Here is a 9,200-nt window from a genome sequence, read left to right as displayed (position 1 = left end):
CAGAGACGGGGGAAGGGGGGGCTCTGAGGTGCGATGGGACCCAGCCCAGAGACGGGGGAGTCAGTATTTAGTTCTAAAAAGACCGTTAACACCGTTACTCAAAGGGCCGGAAGCTTTGATCCTCCGACCCCCGAGCAACGCAGCCAACTAGGCGAAAGACGCGGCAGCCCCCAGTGCGAGCACCCCTCACTCACCCACCACAAGCACCCCACGTGGCTCCTTACACAGGCCCGGCCAGCCGGCCGCTAACGATGTCGTCAACAAACCGCGCCCGGGCAGGGGCGCGTGCCTCGAGTCACCAGCCAATCCCAGATGCGGGCAGAGGAATCGGCCGTAAAGCAAAGGCCGTTTTTCACCAACGCGGATTTGCTTTTGCGTCAGCTAACACGTTCACGACAGTTTGGGAGCCGCGGCAAACGCCGCCCGGAGCGCCGGCGCAGTACTCCGGAAACGGGGGCCGGCGGAGAGCTTGCTGCGGCGACCAATGAAAGAAAGCCTCCCTCCTTCCCGTCCCCGCCCCCTCCGCTGTGAGTGGCGCCCAGAGGAAGAATCTCTTCCTGAGTGGTGACACGGGGGGCGGGAAGAGTCAGGAGGCGCATGCGCAGGAGTGTGGCGTTGGCGTTTCCTTCTTCCCTAACTAATCCTAACACACCCGCCCCCCTTCCCCCCCGCGCGCGCTCTGAGGCCGTTGCGTGCCCCGCTCAGCGCGTGCTGCCAGCAGGCCAGGCGCCAGGCTCCCTGAGCGGGCTGGAGCTGCGCACGGGGTGGGGCGCGTTCAGGTGTCGCTGCTGTGCGGTGACTTGGCACTGTGCCCTGCTCTAGACAGATGGGGGGCGCATGCAGAGGAGGGGGCCGTGGCTAGCCTGCCAGATTTGCCACGAATCAAATGAACAGGCCCGGCCCAGCCAATGGGTGGTTTCACGCCACACTTCAAGGCTTTTGACACAATCCCACTTGACACTATCATGAGCAAACTCGGGAGACTAGAGGGAGTCACGGTTAGGTGGGTGCACGACTGTACAGAGTGGTTCACTTGCAGACTGGGTGGCTGCATCTACTGGGGTACCTCGGGGGGCTGTCCTGGCTGGGGCTGATACTATTCGGCTTCCGTAGCGACTTGGATGATGGCATGAAGAGCATGCTTCTAGAAGCCAAGCCGGGCCAGAGCCGCTGGGGCCTGCATGCTCGGCGGGAACGGGCCGCGCCTCCCCGGAGCCCTTCTCGCGCCCCCACCACCCCAGCTTACGTGGTGCTGCCGGCCCGCCCCTGCTTCTTTTCAGACTTTCGCGGGAAGCAGGGGAGGGGGCGGAGCGTTCGGGGAGGAGGGGAGGGGGAAGTGAGCTGAGGGCGGGGTGGAGAGCTGCACTGCGGGGCCCTCTTGGCGTGGGGCCCAATTCAGCCAAATCAGCTGAATCGGCCTAAAGCCGGCCCTGGCCACCAGCACTGCAGAAAAGGATCTGGGATTATAGTGAATCACAAACTAAGCACTAGTCTACACTACAAACTTATGTCAGTAAAACTACATTGCTTAGGCGTGTGGAAAATCCATACCCCTGAGTAACACATAACTAGGGTTGCTAACCCTCCCGGAATTGGGCTCCATCTCAATTGAAGCCAATCCGGAAGATTTTAGGCTGCTAAAATAGGGTTACCATAATCCAGCAAGCAAAAAAGAGGATGGGAGGAGCCCCACCCCTGTCCTGCCCTAGCCCCGCCCCATCCTGCCCTAGCCCTGCCCCTCCCACTTCCCCCCCTCAGAACCCCCAACCCTCCCCCTGCTCCTTGTCCCCTGACTGCCCCCTCCTGGGACCCCTGCCCCTAACTGCCCCCCAGGACTCCACTCCCTACCTAAGCCTCCCTGCCTCTTGTCCCCTGACTGCCCCCTCCTGAGACCCTCCCCCCATCCTAACTGGCCCCCTAGGACTCTACCCCCTACCTGTACCCTGACTGCCCAAAACCTTCTCCACACTCCCAAAAAGCCCCCCCCCGAACTCCCGACCTCCCCCCGTCTCTTGACTGCCCCCTCCAAAACCTCCCTGCCCCTTCTCCGACCCCCTGACCCCCTTGTTGGCCTTTCTTCACCTAATGTCTCGGTGAACTTGCTCAGGAACTGCCTGAGCCGCTGGGCAGCAGCGGGGGAGGAGCTCCAGACTGCCGGAGACGATCTGCGATGCAGGGAGGGAGGAGGAGGAGGACGTGCTCTCTCTGGCTGAGTGTTGGAGCCCCATGTAAGTGACACCGTCCAGCTGGCAGCACTGTTAGCCGCGCGTGCTCTGCATCAGGGGGAAGTCCGGACATTTACAAATTCCCCCCGGACGCATTTTTAGCTTAAAAAGCCGGACATGTTCGGGGGAATCCGGACGAATGGTAACCCTAGCTAAAAGTCTGGAGGCACAGTGGGGCTAAGGCAGGCTCCCTACCTGCCCTAGCTCCACGTCGCTCCCAGAAGTGACCAATATATCCAGCAATGGCGTGCCCAGGGAGCAGGGCTGGATTACCCAATAGGTAGTCTAAGCACGTGCTTAGGACACCAGCAAAGCAGGGGGCACCAAAAAAATTAGATTTTTTTTTAAATGAGATTTGATATTTCAAAAAAGACATCGAAGTAGTCATCATGGGAAAAATCAGAACTTTGTTAGACTTCCTTACAGTCCACTACACACTCTTCCCCTGTTTTTCTGTTCTCTTTTTATTACTTATCCCCACCTAAACCAGGGGGGTGTCCTACTAACGTAGATCGAAATAATGCGAGGAAATCAGACCCTGTCATGTATTGCAATAAATTTATGTTTTATTATTGATATATTCTTCTGAGTTATATGTACTTGATTCGTTTTTTTCCCTTTCATATATATATATACACATAAAAATAGTGTACGTTGTGTAATTTGGTTTTTTTTTTAAGTTCAGATAACTGAGATAAGGGGCAGGATGAAACGTAACCAACTGAGTGGAGCACAGAAATGTAAACTGGTGGAAGAAAAGAAATCTTCCAAAGCTGACATCATTTTTCAAAGCAAATCCATCAGAAGCAACATCTTCTCTCAGTAGCACAGACATCGTTCCAAAACCTATAGGTGTTTCAGAGACTGACCCTTCTTCTATCGGTGAAACAAACACCATTCCAGAGCATGTGGATAGGTCAGAGACTGTAACTGATCATCCTACTCCTAGTGGTAAAACAGACATTGTTCTAGAAGGTGTGGATGTGTCAGAGACTGAACCTGCTCATGCTGTAAATAATAGGAGAAAAGATCCTGGTATGTGGGTTGATTTCAGTACCGATGATGTTGCTCACTGGATAGATCGTGGACCAAATGACTGTCAGCATCACACTGGGCCATTTGAGAAATCACGTCGGACTTTTACCAATGGCAAACAAACAAGATATTGTCCACAAAATATATTTTTTTGCATGAAAGCGAATGGTGAGAAATACACTCGAGAATGGCTACTGTATTCACCATCAACAGGGTCTGTGTACTGTTTTGTTTGCAAACTTTTTGCATATAACCCTTCAACATCCCGGTTTGCTGCAGATGGATTTTGTGACTGGCAGAATACTGTTTTAGTTGAACAACATGAAAATAGCACTACTCACAGAGATTCAGTGTTGACATATTTAAATCGAAGACAGGGCTTTGGATTGACACAAAAATTGGAAGAACAAATTAAAGGGGAGCGTGAATACTGGCAACATGTCTTGCAGCATGTTATAGCTGTTATTCAAACATTAGCTGAACGTGGTCTGCCTTTCCGGGGATCAAATGACACATTTGGATCATTGCAGAATGGAAATTTCTTGGGATTGTTGGAGCTTGTGGCCCAGTTTGATCCATTTTTAGCAGGCCATATCTCAAAATATGGGAATTCTGGCAAAGGTAACCCATCATACTTATCCAAGACAATATGTGATGATATCATTGGTCTAATGAGTGACAAAGTTGGTTCAGCTATTGTGGATGAAATAAATACTGCTGGGTACTTCAGTTTATCTGTCGACTCTACACCTGATCTTTCACATATTGATCAAGTGAGTATTGTACTAAGATATTTGTCTCCCATGGATGGAAAACCCCAGTTGAACGATTTATAACATTCCTCAATTTGAAAAGCCACACTGGTGAAGAAATGGCAAATCAAGTACTGCATTATCTGTGCCAAGTTTGCAAAATAGATTTCTCAAAGTGCAGAAGTCAATCTTATGACAACGCTGCCAACATGTCAGGGTGTTATCAAGGAATGCAGAAGAAGCTTTTAGAACAGAACAAATATGCCATATTCATACCATGTGCTGCACACTCTCTCAATCTTGTTGGCCGCAGTGCTTTTGATTGTTGTCCGGGGGCAGTCAGGTTTTTCTCAACAGTCCAGTTACTTTATACATTTTTCTCTGCCTCAACACACTGATGGGCAGTTCTTAAAACATATTTGGGCAATGATCGTATGTTGAAATCTCTTTCTAATACTCGCTGGGAGGAACATTCAGTGGCAACAAGTGCAATTCTGGAGTCCTACTCAAAGATTGTGGATGCATTAGAAAGTATAGCTGAAGACCAATCACAAAGGGGAGAAACTATACAAGAGGCAGAAAACATTGCAAACAAGATGCAAGAACTAGAGTTGTATTCATGTTGACCATGTGGAATGAAATTTTACAACACTTTTACCACACAAGTCAAGCTCTCCAAGAAAAATAATTGGATTTGAAAACATGTGCAGACCTCTGTCAATCATTAGCAGACCACTTACACACTTTGAGGAATGATTTCAAAAGATTTGAAGACATATCAAAAGATATCTTGCCTGATACTAACTACAAAGAAGCCCAGTCCCGCAAGTGAATCAGGAAAAAACAAGCAAATGATAGCAGTGCAACAGAAACAGCATTGAATCCTAGAAACAAATTTCGCGTGTCTACTTACTACTACAATCTACTTGATACACTTGAAGCTCATATGAAGAGGAGAGGTGAAGTGTATAAAGACGTATCAAGTAGATTTTCTTTTCTAAATGATATGGACTTATCTGACGAACAATATTCACAAGGTTCCCAAAAGCTAGTTGACTCATACCCTGTTGACTTGAACATGAATCTCTGTGGAGAAGTACGGCAGTTCCACTGTTATATGTGCGCAAAGTTTAATCAAACAGGAAAAATGAAATTCAGTCACATTGATCTTCATGATACAATATTGAAAGACGGAATACAATGTGTATTTCCAAATGTAGAGATGGCACTACGTATTTTTCTAACATTGATGATTACTAACTGCTCCACAGAACGCTCTTTTTCTCAGCTGAAAAGAATAAAAAACCCTCAGAGAACAACAATGTGTCAGGACAGACTTGATTCACTTTCCCTATTGTGTATGGAAGCAGACATGCTTCGTCGAGTCAGCTTCGATGAACTTATCCATAATTTTGCAATCAGAAAATCTAGAAAGAAGCTATTTTAATTTCAGCATGCATGTAAATTTTGTGTCATTTCGAAAAATAAAATTTTATTTTACGGTATAGTATTGTTTTTATTTTGAATTACATGGGGGGGGCACTATAATCTTTTCAGTGCTTAGGACCTCTAAAGGTCTTAATCCGGCCCTGCCAGGGGGTCTCTGTCCTGAGCGTCAACTCCACAGCTCCCATTGGCCGGGAACGGGAACAGCCAATGGGACCTGCAGCGGCGGTGCCTGCAGCCAGGGGCTGGCTGCCCCTGGGCCTGGAAGCCACTGCCGGACATGCCACCGCTTCCAGGAGACACCCAAAGTAAGCACCGCCTGGCCGGAACCTGCACCCCAAGCCTCCTCCCGTACCCCAAACCCCTGCCCCAGCTCCCTCCCACACCCAAACTCCCTCCCAGAGCCCGAACCCCATCCCGCACCCCAACCACCTGCCTCAGCCCTGAGCCCCCTTCTGCACCCAACCCCCTGCCCCAGACTCAACCTGGAGCCCCCACACACACTCCGAACCCCTTGGCCCCAGCCCAGAGCCTGCACCCCCTCCTGCACCCCAACCCCTGGCCCAGCCCAGTGAAAGTGAGTGAGGGTGGGGGAGAGTGAGCGACGGAGGGAGGGGGCCTATAGTGAATCGGAGGCGGGGCCTCAGAGAAGGGGCAGGGGTTGGGGCAAGAGTGTTTGGGTTTGTGCAATTAGACAGTTGGCAACCCTACACATAACACCCACCTAACTCCTGGTGTAGATAGCGCTGTGTCGACGGGAGGGCTTCTTCCATCAACATAGCTTCTGACTCTTGGGGAGGTGGAGAGCCTACACCAAGGGTGGGCAAACTACGACCCACAGGCCACATCTGGACCTCGGGACTCTCCTGCCTGGCCCCTGAGCTCCTGGCCCAGGAGGCTAGCCCCCAGCCCCTCCCCTGCTGTTCCCCCTCCCCGCAGCCTCAGCTCATTGCGCCGCTGGCGCAATGTTCTGGGCAGCAGGGCTGCGAGCTCTTGCCGGGCCTGACCCGGTGCTCTGTGCTGCACGGTGGCATGGCTGACTTCAGCCGGGCAGCACGGCTGCCTGCCCTGGTGCTCTGTGCGGCGCAGCTGTAGCGCCGCCAGCCACCAGTGCTCCAGGCAGTGCGGTAAGGGGGCAGGGAGCAGGGGGTTGAATAGAGGGCAGGGGAGTTCGGGGTGGTGGTCAGGGGGTGAGGGTGTGGCTAGGGGTCGGGGTGGTCAGAAGGCAGGGAACGGGGGTTGAATGGGGGCAGGGGTCCCAGGGGGGCAGTCAGGAATGAGAGGAGGGATTGAATGGGGCGGCGCGGGGCAGTCAGGGGCAGGGTTCTGGGGGCGGTCAGGGGACAGGGAGGGATGGATGGGGCAGGGGTTTCAGGGGGGCCGTCAGGGGACAGGTAACAGGGGGGATTGGATGGGGCAGGAGTCCCGGGGGGGGGCCATCAGGGGGCGAGAAGCGAGGGGGGTGGTCACGCCTGGCTGTTTGGGGAGGCACAGCCTCCCCTAACCGGCCCTCCATACAATTTCGGAAACCCGATGTGGCCCATAGGGCAAAAAGTTTGCCCGCCCCGGCCTACACCGATGGGAGGAGGTCTCCTGTCAGTATAGATAGCATCTTCACTAAGTGCTACAGCAGCACAGCTGCAGTGCTGTAAGGGTAGACAAGTCCTGAATATGAGACAACAGTGTGATGCTGTTGCAAATGAGGCTAATTTTCATTCTGGGGTGTATTAATAGGAGTATCATTTGTTAGACACAGGAGATAATTGTCCCGTCATTACTAGGCAGTGGTGAGGCCTCAAATGGACTCCTGTGACCAGTTTTGAGCACCACACTTTTAGAAAGGTGACACTGGAAAGAGTCCAGAGCAACAGAAATGATAAGAGGTTTAGAAAACATGACCTATGAGAAAAGGTTGAAAGAATTGAGCATTCTTAGTCTAGATAAGAGAAGGCTGAAGGGGACGTCATAACATACATCTGTAAAAGGTTGTTTTAAAGAAAACAGTGATCAATTGTTCTCCATGTTTGCCAAGGGTTGGACAAAAAGTAATTGGCTTAGTTTGCAGCAAGGGAGGTTCAGGTAGATATTAGGAAAAACTTTCTAACTATAAGTATAAGCAGTGGAACAAGTTACCTGGGGAGGTTTTAAGAACAGGTCAGACAGACACCTGACAGAGTTGGTCTAGGTAGACTCAATCATGCCTCAGCCTGGGGAATGGACTAAATGACCTCTTGAAGTCCCATCAAGCCCTGCATTTCTATAATTCTAGCACCCTTAAAAAGAAATCTAATTAATCTCAAATAATCATATCAACCCAGTAGTTTGAGGTCCCACCTTTCTGCCCTGACCCTGCCTCCCGATATTTGTTGTTGTACAATCACATTTTCCTGATTTTAAAAACATGTTCCCCTGTTGCTGTTTGAAAGAACCTTACAAGTAGCAAGGGAATCTGTATAAAGGCCCTGATCCTGCAATATATGCCAGCACTATCACACTGAAGTCCCTTTGAACTGTGAAATTCTAGAGACATCTAAGATTTGGGGTTTTTTCAGCTACAGCTAATGACAACAGCTGTTGTACAATATTTTGTTTCATCCTGGTTTAAATTTGAATAAAGTTTGGGCTGCATTTGTATGATTAAAGAAAAAAGTCAAATCAGAGCCATAACATCCTCTGACAAACGTGTATGATAGAGCCCACACCCTTCTCCAGTCTCTGCCAGAACTTTTGCCAATATTTTGATATCACTGTTAATGAGTGATATTGGCCTGTCATTGGAACACAGCGTGGCATATCTTCTTCGTTTAGTAATAACCAATAATAGAGCTTCCCTTGTGTGTAGGGAAAGGTGGTCTCCAGAAGTGACTCATTTAACAGTTCAAGCATCTTGATGGTGGGAGTTCAAGGAAGTGTCTATAGAACTTGTCAGAGAAACCATCCAGATGGGGGCTTTCCCTACTTTCATTTTCTTAATTTCCTCAATTAACTTGACCTCCATTAGGGGAGCATTAAGTTTTCCACACTGGTCAGGTGTAATTTGTGGTAATGTAATTTTTTTTGGAAAAGCAGATCCAAAGCATGTGTGGAGAGGTTTGTTTCCAATTTGTACAGATCATTATAAACATTAAAGAACTATTTATGAATATTTTTAGGTGTATGTAAGCATATTTTTGGCCCTTTCCCTCCCTCTGCTCTTTTTAAATGCTTCAGCTGATTTTGCAATCTTTCCCTGGTATTTGGAATGATTGAGAAATACAGAAGTGATTGATAAATTAGCACAGTTAACTATGTTATTTTAGAGTGGTAGCCGTGTTAGTCTGTATCAGCAAATATAACGAGGAGTCTTTGTGGCACTTTAGAGGTTAACAAATTTATTATTAAATAAATAAATTTGTTAGTCTCTAAGGTGCCACAAGGACTCCTCGTTATTTATGTTATTTTAGTTCCTCATATTTTAAATGTTTATAAATTGGGTAATGGCTGGCACTAAGAAGAAGACTGATGCGGTAGCAGTAATTCTGTTTATTAACTCACTGGTTAGCAAACAAGCACACTCTATCTAACTCATTTTATAAGTAAAAGTACTTTTATTGCATACTGATTTCATGATACTACTGGATAAAATAATGGGAGGATTTTGGAGTTTAATTTCTTCATATTATTTTCTATAGCATCTATGCAATGGATTACAACAATTCTTTCACTAAATTCTGGTCAACCAAGTAAATAATCTGCATTTTGA

The 9,200-nt window shown here is 48.7% G+C and overlaps 1 protein-coding gene across 2 annotated transcripts in view; it reads right to left on the bottom strand.

Annotated features, from left to right (window-relative positions):
* GAR1 (GAR1 ribonucleoprotein) overlaps nucleotides 1-464 on the bottom strand; it is a 10,025-nt gene extending 9,561 nt beyond the window's left edge. The window contains exon 1 of one of the 2 annotated variants that reach the window (XM_026659883.2): nucleotides 225-464. The gene's annotated coding sequence lies outside the window, so the exon portion shown is untranslated. Of the gene's footprint in view, nucleotides 1-194 lie in introns of both variants that reach the window. The other variant, XM_026659882.2, reaches the window with a different exon arrangement.
* Nucleotides 465-9,200: the final 8,736 nt, after the last annotated feature.

Source organism: Terrapene carolina, unplaced genomic scaffold (assembly GCF_002925995.2).
Source record: "Terrapene carolina triunguis isolate 2854851 unplaced genomic scaffold, T_m_triunguis-2.0 Scaffold706, whole genome shotgun sequence".
Classification (NCBI taxonomy): Eukaryota; Metazoa; Chordata; order Testudines; family Emydidae; genus Terrapene; species Terrapene triunguis.
This window is presented reverse-complemented; position numbering and strand designations above follow the sequence as displayed.